Source organism: Cavia porcellus, unplaced genomic scaffold (genome assembly GCF_034190915.1).
Source record: "Cavia porcellus strain 051 isolate PalLab524CR breed Dunkin Hartley unplaced genomic scaffold, mCavPor4.1 scaffold_16, whole genome shotgun sequence".
Classification (NCBI taxonomy): Eukaryota; Metazoa; Chordata; class Mammalia; order Rodentia; family Caviidae; genus Cavia; species Cavia porcellus.
Window position 1 is genome coordinate 35,636,524 of NW_026947499.1, and position 16,351 is coordinate 35,652,874.

A 16,351-nucleotide genomic window follows, 5' to 3' on the forward strand; every position below is an offset into this window, starting at 1 on the left:
TAAAGAGTTGAAAAACAGAAAAGATGAGGGAACTTGAACTGAACCCAGTGGATCAGGTAGATGACAAATAGGAACAGAAAAAAAAGGATGGAGGCCAAATAAAAATAAATCCATTTTTGAGCTTTCAAGTCATTGGAAATGTATTGCTCACGAATGTATTGTTACTTATAAAAAACTCCTACAGTAGAATTTGTTTGCTTGCTTGTTTGTTTTAGAATAGGAATTCTTAATCTGAAATTCTTGTCCATGTGTCCATGAGTAAAATTTGGGGGCCTGAGGTTGCTCACTTATAGAATAGGTAACTTTTTTTTTTTTTTTTTTTGAGGTTCTTGCTGTGTAGTTCAGGCTGACCTTGAACTTACTGTGTAGCTCAGGCTGGTCTCAAACTCACTGATCCCGCTGTTTCAGCCTCCTGAATGCTAAGATTACAGACACATACCACCATGCCTGGGGGAATAATTTTTTATGTATGATTATCCTGGAGAGTCTTAGATCTTCATCTTATTTCCCCTATCCCATACTGGGAATTGAAACTAAGGCCTTGTGGCACTGAACTACATTCCCAACCCTTGTTTAAAGTTTTGAGGCAGAGGGGCTGGGGATTTAGCTCAGCGGCATAAGCGCCTGCCTTGCAAGCAGGCAGTCGTGAGTTTGATCCCTGGTACCCATAAAAATGAAAAAGACAAAAAAAAAAAAGAAAAAGTTTTGAGGCAGGATCTTGCTGAGTTACCCAGATTGGCCTCGGACTATATTCTCCTGCCTCAGCCTCCCATAGTGCTAGAATTACAGGCCTGCATTACCACATAAGGCCTTTATCTGATTGATTGAGACAAAGTCTCACTATATAACTAAGACTGACCTTGAATTTAGTATGTAATTCAGATTGGCCTTGAATTCCTGGTGATCTTTCTGCCTCAGCTTCTCAGGTATGTGCCACCATATCTGATTCTTCATCTGATTTTTGTTTTTTTCGTACCAGGGATCAAACTCAGGACCTTGGGCTTGCCAGACAAGCACTGTAGCACTGAACTATCCCTAACCCTGGTTCTTTTTTTTTTTTTTTTTTTGAGACAGGCTCTCATTGTGTAGTTCAGGCTGGCTTTGAACTTACTTTGTAGCCCAAGTGGTCTTGAACTTGCTGTGATCCTCCTGCTTTAGCCTTCCAAATTCTGAGATTACAGGTGTGTGCTAGGCTACTTTATCTGATTCTTAGGGGATAAGCAACCAAAAATAGCTAAGGGTGTTTCTGGCAAATATCTTTCCTCTGCATCTTCAGAAATGTACAACTTTTTATCTTTAGATGAACAGGCATTTGATTGGAAGATTAGTGACATACCCAAGGACATTTCTTTCTAAACAACCTTCATGGGACTTGTATGCATGTTTATCTGAAGCCTGCCTGGGGCAGGGTGCCTGTCCTCCTCATTGGTTAGTATGGGTGAGGCAGAGATGTTTAACACCTTCACAAGGGAACCATAATTTATATGTCCTACTTCTGGACAGCTCTGAACCTGCATGACTATCCCATCCAGTGGCATAGGTGGCAATTGGTATAAGCCACATGATGGGACACTTATGTGTATACTGTTAGTGGTTCAAATAGGAAATGAGTTTTAAGTATCCCCTCAGGGAGACCGTACAGTCACTTGCAGCTGACTAGAGCCTATAGCACATGAATTATGAAGATGGGGTGAGTTGAAGACACAAAAACCACATGTTCTTCGGAAGGTCATAAAATTTTCAAGAAATTGGAGTATTGGAAATGAGATGTGAAATAGTAGGAGCTGTAGCCTGGCATCCAGGAAAGCCCTGGGCAGGCCTAGGAATAATAACTAATGTACGACCAGCTCCTCTCTACTGATTTTCTTTGAAACCCAGCTTTGAATTTCTGGTCACTTAGCCCATGCAGTGGGAAATGGTAGCTTACTGTTTAAAGGAGTATCCTGGCTTTTCTAACCAGAGCTGAACAAACTGGACTGAGCTCAGGGAACTTAAGGGGGAGTGGAAGAATTGAGCTTCTGAGTTTGCCTTTCCTTTAACTATAGAAGCTCCATTTTATTTGCTTATATATTGGCCTTTTGTTCAGGATTTCATCTGAAAAGGCATGAGTAATAATCTCTCACAGCACTGGAAAGTCAATTTCTCCACCTTTTCTAGCCTGAAAGCTGTAAGACAGTTGCCTTCTTTATCTTGTCTACTTGCTTTTTTCCTAAAGTTATTCATTATAGTTAATTGTGTGCTCAATCAGTAGTTAATACTCTGGGCTATTTGAATTTCCTCTTGGTAATGCTTAGATGGTCTTTTGGGAAGCTCTAGGTATCATAGGAGTAAACTTTGGGAATGAAAATAACTTTAATGCATTGTGTAGTTTGTGAGTACCACATCATTGGAAAAAATGGAACAAGTTTTAAGGTTACAAACAGGTGGGGTTTTATTTTTATGTTTTTTCCTTATTTCTGGTGCTAGGGATACGACTCAGCCTTACACATGTAGACAAGTGCTGTGTCACTGTGCTATATCCCTAATCCTTTTCAGTAAATTAGGATCATTAATAGCATTTTGATTTTTTCTTTGTGAAAGGAATAACCAAATACATTGGTATATTTATTCCAAAATGTGAATAGAAACGGGATATGGATTTGTTAAGCAGTTGTATTGTTATTGAATTCTGGTTGATTCTTTGGGGAACAAACATGAAAAGATTTTGTTGCTGCTATGAAGCTCAGAGTCCAAGGATAACTGGGAGGATTCAGGGATGTTTTTCATAGGTGTAGATGTCAGAATGGGTTGGTTTGTGTATACTTTGGGTGGAGAAGGCTGGCAAACATTTGGTATCTCGTTAAAATTTGCCTGTATATTTCTCTTTCTTAAAAAAGTGATAACATGGCTTTCAAAATCTAAAAGGTACATGATATCTACTGAATTATCTATTGCATGTAAGAAAGCCAGGTTAAAACCAATGGAATGGGGTATTTCTCCTTCAGATAGGAAATGGAGTTATTTGAGCACAAAGCACCATGTTTGATTTTCCCTTCGCCCAACAAGGCTATTTTCTTCCCCCAATGAATTCAGTGGGAATTCATTGAAATTTCTGCCATGAAAAATGTTGCTCAGAAATGTCTATGTCCAGCGCTTGGCAGGCTGAAGCAGGAGAATTACTGTAAGTTTGAGGCAGCCTGGACTACATAATGAGTTCAAGGCCAGCCTATATTACTATGTAGCAAAACCCTGTCTCAGAAAATGGAAAAAAAAAAAGTCTATTCACTAGCCAGCTACTTTGCTTACTTCTGAAATTCACCTTCAGTGGTATCATCATCATCTCTTTGAGAATGGCTCAATTTTAAGAATTCCTTGCATTATAGAAATCATTCATTTACCCAGAAAACCCTGGTGAGGGTTTGGCAGTAGGAGATAGAAAAATGAGCTATAATCTGAAAAAAGCAAACAAGTTCTTTTTTTTTTTTGTACTAGGAATTGAACTCAGGACCTTGCGCTTGCCAGACTGGTACTTGTGCTACTGATATATCCCTGTAGCAAGTTCTGTAATGAAATACAAATACTATCATAGATGAGAGAAGGCTTACTTAAATAGCTCTCAATATAATGTATGACCTCTAAGACCATCATGATGTAGGTAGTTTTCTTTTTTATTAAGTTTATTGGTTCATTTTAGGTATACATAATGATATACATAATTTATATCATTTTAGGCATACATAATGATATATTTAAGTGTAGTTTTCTGGACTTTTTATTTTTTTGGTAGTGAGATTGCGCCCAGAGGGCCTTCATACTGAGCTACTACCCCAGGGCTTTTTTTTCTTTTGAGAGTGTCTCACTAAGACCTTATTTTTAGAAATCACACATCCTTTTTTTTTTGTCTTTTTCTTTTTTATTGGTACTGGGGATCGAACTCAGGACCACACACTTGCAAGGCAGGTGCTTATGGTGCTGAGCTAAATCCCCAGCCCCAAATCACACATCTTCCTTTTCAAAAGAAATTTAACAAGGTGTACAGGAGGTGCTCTGACTGAAGTACATGTACACCCCAAAAAATGAAAGAAAAGAAACTAAGTACAGAGTCTGGCCTGAGGCCATGTAGCTGGTATCTGATAGAACCAGAGACTGCTTGTGTGCATGTCAAGAGCCTGTACCTTAACCACATCCATGTGCTGCTTAGCCTCTGTGTGTCTAATAGATTTCTCTGTTGACTGACTCAGCTTAGTTAACTTTTGCTGTGTGCTTACTACCGATCAGATTGTAAAGATCATTACAATTCAATATGCTGCTTCAGCTCTTTGTATGTTATATCAGTACATTGTTGATTGTTATATGCAGGAAGGATTTCTGTGCATATACCTGCTACTGTCTTCTAGAAATTTTCAGATTGTGGAATTTAGTCTCCATGTGGTAGGTTGCATACTGAAATATATATACATATATGTGTGTGTATAGACATATATGCACATAGATATGTATATATACACATATATACATATATACACGTATATACATATATACACATATATACATATTTACACATATATACATATATACACATATATATGTATATATGTGTATATATATGTATACATTAATAATCAAATGATATTTATATGAATATTGAGTCTCTGCCAAGTAACTATTGGGATGAGGAGACTGTATCCTGATAATCTACTGGTGAGGAAACTAAAGAGCATGTTCCTTGGCCAAGTGGAGTGGCACACAACTATAATCCTAACTACCTTGGGAAGCTGAGGCAAAAGTATTACAAGTTCAAGGTCCGCAACTTAGTGAGACACTGCAGAATAAAAATATTAAAATATCTGGAGACATAACACTCCAATGTTTTGGTTTTGTCGGTTTTATTCTTTACTGTTTTGTTCAATTGTATTATAACTAACGATATAGGCAATTCTATTAGAGATAGCGGGAGGCATTATGGTAACCATTGTTGATCACCTTGTATTATGTTTTTACATTATCTATTATGTCCACCCTTTTGACTTGACCGATTCTGTTCTGTTATGTCACATTTGGTTTTACTCTCTTCCAAAAAAGTAATAAGAACCGTGGGAGCAATGAAACCCAAAATGTGTAATAGTCATGGTACAAAAGAGAGGAAAAGTAAGTGCTCTAAACTATATAACTGCATGTATATTTAAGTGTATAAGATAGAAAATGATATCACAGAGTTTTATTGGATCAATGAACAGAACTGTTTGCAGTATCATTGATGGAATGTCCACTTTACAAGCTTTAATTTTGTGACTTGAACAATTATTTCTAAGATGACAATATGTAATCCATTAACTATTGATTTCCTACTGTTCATTTTTTTTTCTGTAAATCTGTATAACTTGTACCCTTTCTCTGCTTTTGTTTCTTTTCTCCTTAAATAAAATTTAAAAAAAAATTAAAAAAAAATAAAAGATCTGGAGACATAACTCAGTCATGGACTGTTTAGTTGGCTTGTGCAAGACCTAGATTCAATCCCCTATACTAAAACAAAGTAAAAGATAACACCACCCAGCCTAGCTCTGAAAGTTTCTGACATAGACCAAGCAGAGTAATGTGTCAGTGCATGGTGGCCCGTTACATCTCATCTTCATTTTTGAAAAGCTTTATTGAAGTCAAGCATGGTGGTGCATGCTTGTAATCCCAGCACTCAGGAGGCTAAGGAAGGAGGGTTGCTGTGAGTATGAGGCCAGTTTGGGCTACATAGTGAGTGCAAGGATCAGCCTGGAGTACACAGCGTTGTTGTTGTCCCAAAACAACAATAGACCTTTATCAAGGAGCTTAAGTGTCTAGAAAGCTTTTCTTGAAAGTTAATTGAACATCATTTTTGCTAAGTAATCACTGTGTCACTTTGATTTTTCTGCCTTTTAAGTGTGGTTATGAGATGTGTTGCAAGTAATTTGGTACTGAAGTTTATCGGTGCTTTCTCTTTTAAAAATAAGTGTGGAGGGGGCATGGATATAGCTCAACAGCATAAGCGCCTTGTCTGACAAGCAAAAGGTCCTGAGTTCAATTCCTGGTACCTCCCCATCTCAAAAAAAGTTTGGGCTGGCTGTGGTGGTGCAACACCTGTTTTATCCCAGCTTCTTAGGAGACTGAGGTAGGAGGATCACAAATCTAAGGCCAGCTTGGACAATTTAGCAAAGTTAAGTTGTCTCAAAAGTAAAATTTTACTTTATTTTTTAGTACCAGGAATCAAATTCAACCTACCTTGCCCTTGCTGCTAAGCCATGTCCCCCTGGCTCAAAGTAAAATTTTAAAAAATCCTGGAGATGTAGCTTAGGTGGTAGAGTGATTGCCTAGGATTTGAGGCCCTGAGTTCAATCCCAGTACCACACACACACAAAAATTGTTTCAAGATTATTCTCATATGCCCACATTCTGAGAGGCCTTATAGACTAGAAGAGTGGACTGCTATTATAGCTAATGTCTGGTAATGTCTCCTACAGTACATTCTGTCTATGCTTCAGCACCTAGCTATTCCTATGGGATATTGTCATTTATGTATAAATCAGACCATATCTACAGAGGGAGAAAAACTGTTAAGGATCCCTATTCCTAAGGACTCTTGGTGCTTTGTTCATTAAGATAGGGATTCCGAGGCTGACTGCTCTTCAGATTATAAACCAGTACATATGGGTAATACTGGGAAAACCAACCTTCCTACTCTGAGAAAGTCATCAGCTGCTTTTGATTACTTGCCACCACAAGACACAGTCTGTGTAGCACAAGCCAGCCATGTAAAGTTACTGGTCCTTGTTTCTTTGCCTGCACTCTACCCCTGCTACCAGAATCTGGATGGAGTTACTTTGCATAAAGATTCTTTATACAACCAAAGTAAAAAATAGGAGCCACATTGTTTAGTTGATCAAAGTCATGTCCTAGGGAGTTGCTAACCTAACATGAAGTTTCTGTTGATAAATTTTCTGTCTGCACTGCCATTTCCAAGGCATCATGCATTTGGAGAGGAAGAACGTGGTTGACAACTTTACCAGATTCTTGAACCCCGCCAGATCTCTCTGTGATACTAAGGGTTCAGCGAGGGCCTTTGGACCGAGCTACATTCCTAGCCCTATTTAAATTTTTGTTTTGAGTCATGATCTTGCTAAGTTGCCCAGGCTGGACTTCAACTTGGATCTTTCTGCCTTGGCTTCCCACGGTGTTGGGATCACACTCATGTGCCACTAAGCTTGGTTTGCAGTTTCTCTGTAGTTTCCATGGTGTTGGGTGCTATAGAGATGTGGAGATTCTATTATGACTTCTTTTTGGTGTAGGGATGTCTTACAATCCCTTGCTTTATTGTCCACCAAAGCCTGGCAGGTCTGGCTGCTTCTTTTCTAGGCACTGAATGGTGGGATGTACCACCTTCCCTTTTGAGACCAGCCTTGGGCTGCCTGTTAGTTAACAAAAGTAGACCTCACCCAGGAACAATCTTATGTAATCTGAGTGAACCAAGGTGAGTATTGTGAATACAGGAAGCAATAGCACAGCAGCCCTGCATCTTTTTTTTTTTTTCCCTTCCATGTTGGGAGTTGTGATAGAATTTTAAGAATGTGGGGAGAGACCCCCCTGACCCTCTGGGGTCTGGCATTGTCTCCGGGGGCTGGCATTCTCTCCCTTGGACACGTGGAGTGGGGGCATACATGTAGCTTAGGTTTGGAGTGGTGCCTAATTTCGCCTAGGGGGGGGGAAAGCTGACCTCAAGTTAGAACCCCCTAGTTCCGCCCCCCAGCCTCCTCCCAGCTACAGTGTCCGGCCTAGGGCAAGATTCTTTCAAGTTGAACCCAGGGTTTTTGTACTAAGCTACAGTCCCAACTCCTAATTAATTAATTAGTACTGGGATTGAACTCAGGGGCTTTGCACCAAACTAGATTACTCGCCCTTTAAAAAAAATTTTTTTTTGGGGGGGGGGTCTTTTTTTGAGACGGAGTCTCGGTATGCAGTTCAGGCTGGCCTTGAGCTCACTTTGTAGCCCAGGCTGTTCTGGAACTCCCAATGATCCTCCTACCTCAGCCTCCTGAGTGCTGAGATTACAGGTGTGAGCCACCATGCCCAGCTAAAAAAATTTTTTTATTTATTTGGTTCTGGGAATCAAACACATGTCTTTGCACTTGCCAGGCAGGTATTGTGCCGCTAAGGATGTGTTCATTTGCCCAGGCTGGGCTCAAATTTACGATCTTCACACTTCAGCCTCCCAGAATGTTGAGTTTATAGGTGTGTGCCATCACACCTGGCTTTTTATTTTTATGTTGGTGTATTGCTAAGAAAGAGTCTCTTGCTGTGTAGCTCTGGCTGAGTTTGAGTCTCTGATCCTCCTACCTCAGCTTCTCATATTGCTGGGATTACAATCATGTACAACTATGCTTTTTTTTTTTTTGGTACTGGGAATCAAACTCACAACCTTGAGCTTGCCAAGCAGGTGCTTACATCACTGAGATAAATCCCTGGCCCTGCCTACCTTTTTTTTTTTTTTTTTTTTTTTTTTTTTAAGGGGAGCATATAGTGCTGGAGATTGAACCCTTTGCACTAAGCTACATCTCTAATAACTTCCCCTGCCCTTTTCTCAGTAAATCACTTAGCTGTCCAGGCTAGACTCGAACTTGGATTCTTTTGCTTAACCGCCAAGATTATTGGGATTACAAGTGTAATGCCACCATGCCCAGCTACTGTGCTTCACTTTTATTTTTTATTTTTGAGACATGATTGCTAAATTAAATTAAAGTTGCTAAATTGCACAGGTTGGGCTTGGATTTTTGATCCCCTTGCCTCAGTCTCCCAGAATACTAGGATTACAGGCATGTACCACCATGCTTTGTTTAGCAGCTCTGGATATTTAGATGGAAGGCTATTAAATTATTATTTACTTTTTGTACTAAAACAAATCATGATTTAGCCCCGACACTGTGAGAATATATACATTGTGGTACTAGGGCCTCTGTATCCTGGAACCTCATTTTCCATGTTTCTTATAGTCTGGTAACACTGTCACATCTATGTACCAGTGAGGGGAACATAGGAGAATCCCCTTATTTTCAAAATAACTCATTTATTCCCAGTTTAACTCTGAGAAGTCTTAGCCATATTTTCTTGATCTTTGTTTCTTCACAATGACCATTAGTCTAAGTAATTTAAACTAGTGTATTCAAGTCTCTCTGATTTGTAATCCTGTAGGCTGTTCTCTGTATCAACCTCTACTGACCTCTGTCCTGCAGGAATACTTTCTAAGGCTTCCAGTTGTAGAGAGTGAAGCATCTGGGAGCTGATCACCTGTGTAGATATTGTAAATTGGCAGTTAGCTGTAGCCTCTTAAACACTTCTCTCTTTCCACCCCACAAAATGCTGTTCATACTTCCTATTTATGATAGATGGTAAACTTACAGGTGATAATCTTTCTGCTTGAGTGAAAGAAAGTGATTAGCTTACTTGTTCACAGGGCATTCAAGCTTGTTCAGAGTGGAAATAAGTTTTACTTGGTGTTTACCTGGAAATGACCCTAGATTTCATCAGCATTTCCTCTGTCACCGAGCCCTGTAGGAAGATGGTACCTAGGTTTTCTTACAGAAATCCTATCCTAGTTGTATGTGGTGTTGTACATGTGTACTCCAAACACTAGGGAGCCTGAGGCAGGAGTTTAAAGCCAACCAGAGCTATATAGATTGTTCAAGCATGAACTACAACTGTGAAATTCTGTCTCAATAAAGAGGGAAAAAAAAAGTTGGGCATCGTGGTACACCTCAGTAATTCTAGCACTCTGAGAAGTTAAGGCAGGGGAATTCAAAATTTGAGTCTAGCTTGGGCAATTCAGTGACTTTTTGTTAGATTCTGTTTAAAAACAAAAAAGGACTGGAGGTACAGCTCAGTTCAGAGTTCTTATTACATCCAACCCCCAGTACTATCCCCACGCCACCCCCGCCCTGTCCCTCCCCCCACCCAACACAAAGAAAAGTAAAGAGAAGAAAAGGTGAGTCATTATCAAACCATTTTAGAATTCAGTCAGGTACTCACCTACAACCCATTTCTCCCAATGCTGCTTATGGGGCTAATGAGTCTTTGTCCTCTTAGCATTGAGTTCCAGTCCTATTTGTAGTAGGAATAGAACTATTTTATTTGTAGTAGGAAGACTCCTGCCATCCCCTTCCAATACCTCCTCACTGCTCTCCTTTCTCTTCCTTTTCTCCTTTCCCTTCTCCTTCCCCTTTTCTTTTTCTTTCTCCTCCTTTTCCTGGAGCTACAGATTGACCCCAGGGTCTCATACATGCTAAGCAAATAGGAAGGCTCTTTATTAAGGCTGATAATCATGCCAATTAGTTGTAGGCCCCTGCTTTGAGCTCTTTTCAGTGTTTTTACATGTCCTTGCTGTCTACTTTGTTTGCTTGTTCCATTGTATTATATTTAGATATGCTAGAGATGGACATTCTCACCTTCCTCAGTTAAAAAAATGTCTGTAAGAGAAATCATAGACTTCCTGAACTAATGACAGTTTTTGAAGTTACTAAGAGGCTGGTTCCTTTAGACTAGTTTTTTGGTTTGGTTTGGTTTGGCTTGGTTTTACAGTACTTGGACCAGGACTTTAAGCATGCTAGATAAGTATTGTACTTGTGAACTACATTCCTTTTTTTTTTTTTTTTTTGTCTTTTTCATTTTTATCGGTACCAAGGATCGAACTCACGACCACCTGCTTGCAAGGCAGGTGCTTATGCCGCTGAGCTAAATCCCCAGCCCCGTGAACTACATTCCTAGACCATGCAGTTTTTTTTTGTTTTCTTGTTTCATGTTCAAATGTGCAAGTACGTGTTTTTTTATTTGTTTTGTAGCAGGAATCGAACTCAGGACCTTGTGCTTGCCAGGCAGGCACTTGTGCTGCTGAGCTATAACCCCAGCCCACAAGTGGGTGTTTTTAGATTCCCACAGTGGATGTTTTTAAATTCCCACAGTGATTGAAAGAAAAAGGATGAGGCTTATATATAAGATTTTCTGCTAAGAGTTCAGAGATCTTAGGCCGTTTACTCTAGAAACTCAGAAGCTGTTGACCTAAATGATGAAGTTTCCTTAAGGTGTTGAGCAGCCCCTATTATCACGTCCTTTGTTGGAGTTAACATGTTCACAGCAGGGCTGTAATTCATAAGTTTTACTGCTGGGTGGCTCTGACCCACCATTGTTCCTATAGGATGTTATGCATTTATTATAAGCTGGCAGACATGTTAAAACTCATTCAACCCTGTTTACTGCTCCCAACATCTGGCTTAGCCAGCACTGGGTGGCATCAGCAGTGTGGTAATTCTAACCTGCATTGGTCACATGTCTCACCTTAGAAAGAGCAGGTATTCCCATTTCCTGATACTACCAGAAGAAAATGTCTGGGTACTCTGACGTGACCTCCTCGTAATTATCTATGAGTTCACTGAATTTCTTGTTCTTCCTCAGTGTTTCACAATTACCCAGGTGCTCATTCTTGCCAGTAACTTTCTCAATAAGAGATCAACATTTGAAGCGTGCCAGCTATGAAGGTGCATGCCTGTTATCCCAGTCCTTGGGAAGCCAAGGCAGGAGAATCACCATGAGTTTGAGGCCACTCTGGGCTACACAGAGAGTTCAAGGCCAGCCTAAACTATATAATGAGACCTTGTCTCAAAACAAAACAAAACAAAACAAAACATTTATTGCAGCATTACATTTTGTGACGCAACTTTCATTGACATTAGCTTGTTAGTTCTCACAGCATTCTTTATATATATATATATATATATATATTTTTTTTTTTTTTTATCCGTACGGGGATCGAACTCACGACCGCCTGTTTGCAAGGCAGGTGCTTATGCTGCTGAGCTAAATCCCTAGCCCCTCTCACATTCTTAAGAAAGCAAAGCAAAAGTTACAGCTAGGGATGAGGAAACTCAGCTTTTTTTAAAAAAATGTTTTTATTGGTACTGGGGATCGAACTCATGACTGCCTGCTTGAAGGCAGGTGCTTATGTCGCTGAGCTAAATCCCCAGCCCCTTTGTTTTGTTTTTTTGAGACAAGGTCTTGCTCTGCAGTTCAGGCTGGCCTTGAACTCTTTATGTAGCCCGGAGTGGCCTCATATTCTCTGTGATCCTCCTGCTTCAGCCTCTGAGTGCTGGGTTTACAGGAATATGCCATCACACTCAGCTTTAACTGCTGTTTTTTTTTTTTTTTTTTTTTTTTTTAGTTTTTAATTTTATTTATTTATTTTGTCTTTTTAAGACAGGGTCTTGCTGTGCAGTTCAGGTTGGCCTTGAGCTCCCTTTTAGCCCAGGCTGGTCTCGAACTTGCAACAGTGCTCCTGTCTCAGCCTCTTGAGTATAGGGATTTTAGGAGTGTGCCACCACACCCACCTAACGCTGGATTTTAAACACCAGTTATTAGCGAAGGCAGTTATACCAGTTAGCAGAGAGAGAGACCTTCAGGCAAAAAGAACTGAAAGTCTCATAACTCACTATGTAGCCTAGGCTGGTCTCAAACTTCCAGGAGGCTGAGGCAGGAGGATCATGCAATTTTAGGACCAACCTGGACTACAAAGTGAGCCTCAAGGCCAGCCTGAATTGCATAGTGAGACCCTGTCTCAAAAAGAAAAAAAAAATTGTGTTATTGAGTGAGCATTTTTTTGTTATACACACAAAAACTTTAGCTAGTTTTCTCAGTAGGGATTCTGCCTGTGCATTGCAACAATTGTAACTCAGGTTAGAGTTTGGTATGTGACCCATGCCTGTAATCTCAGTACTCATGAGGCAGAAAAATTGTCCACAAGTTTGTCAGCCTGGGCTACATAATGAGTTTATTATGAATTACATAATAAGACTATCTCGAAACTAAGGAGGTTTCCTAGGGTGCTGAACTGTGCTAATGGACCCTGAAAATGAGTCGGGGACATGTCTTTATGAAGCTTCTGGTTTAACTGGGGAAACAATTTGACATTCACTTGTGGTATACTATCAGTTCTAAACAGAAGTCTGAGCTTCAGACAGCTTTCCAAAAAGCAATAAGGAACCTCCATCAAGTTGTTCAGCAGGAAGGGAATAGTAGCCCAGTCCTAATGCAGAAGTCTCTGAGCAGCCACTTACTTCCCTGTGTATGTAGGATGTCAACAGACATGGGCATCAGCTGGTCAATGGTCAAGAGTTGCTGCCATAGTGAATGAGTGAGAGGCCTACAGCATTATTCTGATTCCAAGGAGCAGGTCACCCTGGCATTCCTGCCTCATTGTGCTGGCTGAGCCCAGCAGCCTGCTCCCTTCCTTCAGTTGTATTTTCTCTAGGGCAAAGAAAAATCTTTATTGTTCCTGTTTGGATCACCTGAAGGGAAATGAATCATAACATAGTCTTTAGATTATGTTTTGGCCTGGCAGCAGTACAGTGAGGTTTCTGATCTTGTAACATTTGTAGGACTTAAGTCTTTTGAGGATTTCTTTGAATGATATATTTGTTATTTCAGAAGTGACTTGATACAGCAATTTACCAGCAGCATTTTTTTTTTTTTTTTTTTTTTTTTTGGTCTTTTTGAGACAGGCTTTCACTATGCAGTTCAGGCTGGGCTTGAATTTACTAAGTGTCCTATGCTGTCCTTAAACTTGCCAACCATTCTCCTGCCTCAGCCTGCTGAGTACTAGGATTATAGGTGTGCGCCATCACACCTGGCTAAAATTTTTGAAATGAGTTGTTCTAGATCAGGTGTCTACAGGAACCTCTTTTGCTGGAAATCACTGTGATAGGAACTTGCTGCTACCCTCAGATCAGGTGGTAGAATGAAGACCAGTAGCTGATCTGGTGAATGGATAAAGGTAGAATTATAAACAAAGGTTCACAGTTTTCTGGTAGTGGGAAAAAGGCAAAGCGGGTCCAAGGACTGACTTCCTGTTGACTAATTAGTGCAGGGCAGATCTTACCTGGTTTGCTTGGACCCATTTCTTTCTCTGGGTTTTTCTCCACCCCCTCTGTATATTCAGTCCTCCCATTTTCTTTCCAAGAGAATCAAGCAACTAGTTGCCTAAGAAATCCAAGAAAAAATAAGGATATAGCTATCTAAATTTACTTCCTAGCCAGTGTAGTGGTGCACACCCATAATCCTAACACTTGGAAGCTGAAGTAGAGGACTACTGTGAGTTTGAAAATAGCCTGTATGGAGTTCAAGAACAGTTTAAACTGCATAATGAAACCCTGTTTGAAAAAGATCTCTCCCTAAAAAGTTCCCTTTCTTTGTCAGTATACCTATATACTATATTTTTTGCACACAGTTATAGCCAGTTCTGGGTTACTTTTAAAAAAAATTTTCTTTGAGACAGATCTCTTTATGCAGTTTAGGCTGGTCTTGAGCTCACTTTGTAGCCTAGGCTGGTCTCAAACTCATAACGATCCTCCTGCCTCAGCCTCCTGAGTGCTGGGATTACAGGCGTGAGCCCCCATGCCTGGCTCTATTTTTTTTTAATTTTAATTTTTTAAAATTAAGTTTATTGGGGCTGGGGATTTAGCTCAGCGGCATAAACGCCTGCCTTGCAAGCAGGAAGTCATGAGTTCAATCCCTGGTACTGATAAAAAGGAAAAAAACAAACAAACAAAAATTAAGTTTATTGGTACATTTTAGCTATGCATAATGATCATATTCATCATAGGGAATTTGTTCCTGTACAAATATATTTTGATTCCTCTTCCCCCCGGCAATACTGTTTCCCTCATTTAACCACCCTCTTCTCCCTATTTACGAAGCTTTGTTTCCATTTTCTTTTTTTTAAATCATTTTTTGGAGTCTTTTTTTTTTTTTTTTAAAGAAATTATGTAGACTTTTTCCTGTGTGAATGCAGCTTATCAACTTGTCAAAGCTGTGCCAGCATTCCATTGTTTACTGTCCTTTGTTATTGGGTTGGTAGGCTGCATGATTTGTTCTCTCTTTCTTCCTTTCTTCTTTCTTTTGTTTTTTTTGCAGGGGGAGAGGGACAGGGTCTCACTATGAGTTCAGGCTGGCCTTGAACTCACTATGTAGCCTAGGCTGGTCTCAAACTTGCAGCAATCTTACTGCCTCAGGCTCCTGAGTGCTGGTATTTCAGGTGTGTGTTACCACACCTGGCTTGATTTGTTTTCAAACATCATAGTATGACTATTTATTATTTTTATAGAGATTACTATGAATACTTCTTCAGGTATATTTTGCAGAGTGTAATCTTTTGTTTCACTGTGTGTGTTTGGGTAACTTCTTGTTGGTATGAGAGAGTGAAATCTACAAAGGTCCTACATTTGTGGTTGGGAATATCCCACTATTTTAGGGATTCCAGTAATTTTTTTTCTTTAATTTTAAAGATAATAAAATACAATAAAACAAGACAGAACAAAGCCAATCAAGACAATGCAGCAGGGGCTGGGAATTTAGCCCAGCGACATAAGCACTTGCCTTGCAAGCAGGTGGTCATGAGTTCGATCCCTGGTACCGATAAAAATGGAAAAAGACCAAAAAAAAAAAAAAAAAAAAAAAGACAATGCAGCAAAATTGGTACAGAACTTCAGAGCAGAATACCAGGAAACAATAATAGTTGCCCTGGTATATCTTGTTATCTTCACAGTAGTTGTCCATTCCATCAGGTATAGCAAAATCAAACCATAAACAAAACACTATAAACCCAACCAAACTACAGTATTGAATAAAGCAAAACAATTTGAACAAAGCAAAACAGTGAAAACAATGTTGGACTTCAAAGACAAGATAGAAGGAAATCCCCATATTTGTTATATTGCATATCGTCATCCTCCCAAGAGATGCTTAGACAGCTAGTCTCAGGCCTGCATAATCAACCAGTAAAATAATCAAACAGTAAAAGTATTTAGTTGCTTTAGTACCTTAGTTGTTATCAACTCAGGCTGTCGTCTGAACCATCTGATTGCTAATGGCAGGTCGCGGGGCAAGACAGTTTCAGCCGTGCATGCCAGTAGGCTAATAGGAGGTGCTAACTTTTCTTTCCCTGGAACATGCGTGGCTTGCACATCCTACCAGGAAGCCTGGCTAGTTGATTTCTTAGTTGCCCCCCAAGTCACAGCATGGCAGTCCATTGGTTCTTTGAGAGAACAAACACAATTCAAGTATAAAGATTAGCCAGAGTAAGTTTGGATATGTAGCTTTTTCAGAGAGTGAAGAGAATTCTGCTTTCTCTGTTGAAGGGGCTGCATACTGGAGAACGGTAGACATGCCACCACGATGGGCACAAGCTGACTTCCTTGGCATCAGCTTGTGTGGGTTGAATGCGTTAACCACAGTGTTTTCAGCCAGCTTTGAAGACTCAGTATTCTTGCTGCTAGGGACAGAGTAAAACATTATCTTTCTTTAAAAATGTTTT

The 16,351-nt window shown here is 39.9% G+C and overlaps 1 protein-coding gene across 4 annotated transcripts in view; it reads left to right on the forward strand.

The window, feature by feature from the left end:
- The window catches only part of Hmox2 (heme oxygenase 2), a 30,583-nt gene that overhangs the window by 5,164 nt on the left and 9,068 nt on the right, over positions 1-16,351 (forward strand). Inside the window, exon 1 of one of the 4 annotated variants that reach the window (XM_063226412.1) lies at positions 7,454-7,474. The exons of the other annotated variants lie outside the window; for them this stretch is intronic. The gene's annotated coding sequence lies outside the window, so the exon portion shown is untranslated. Of the gene's footprint in view, positions 1-7,453; positions 7,475-16,351 lie in introns of those variants that run through there. 4 annotated transcript variants of the gene reach the window in all.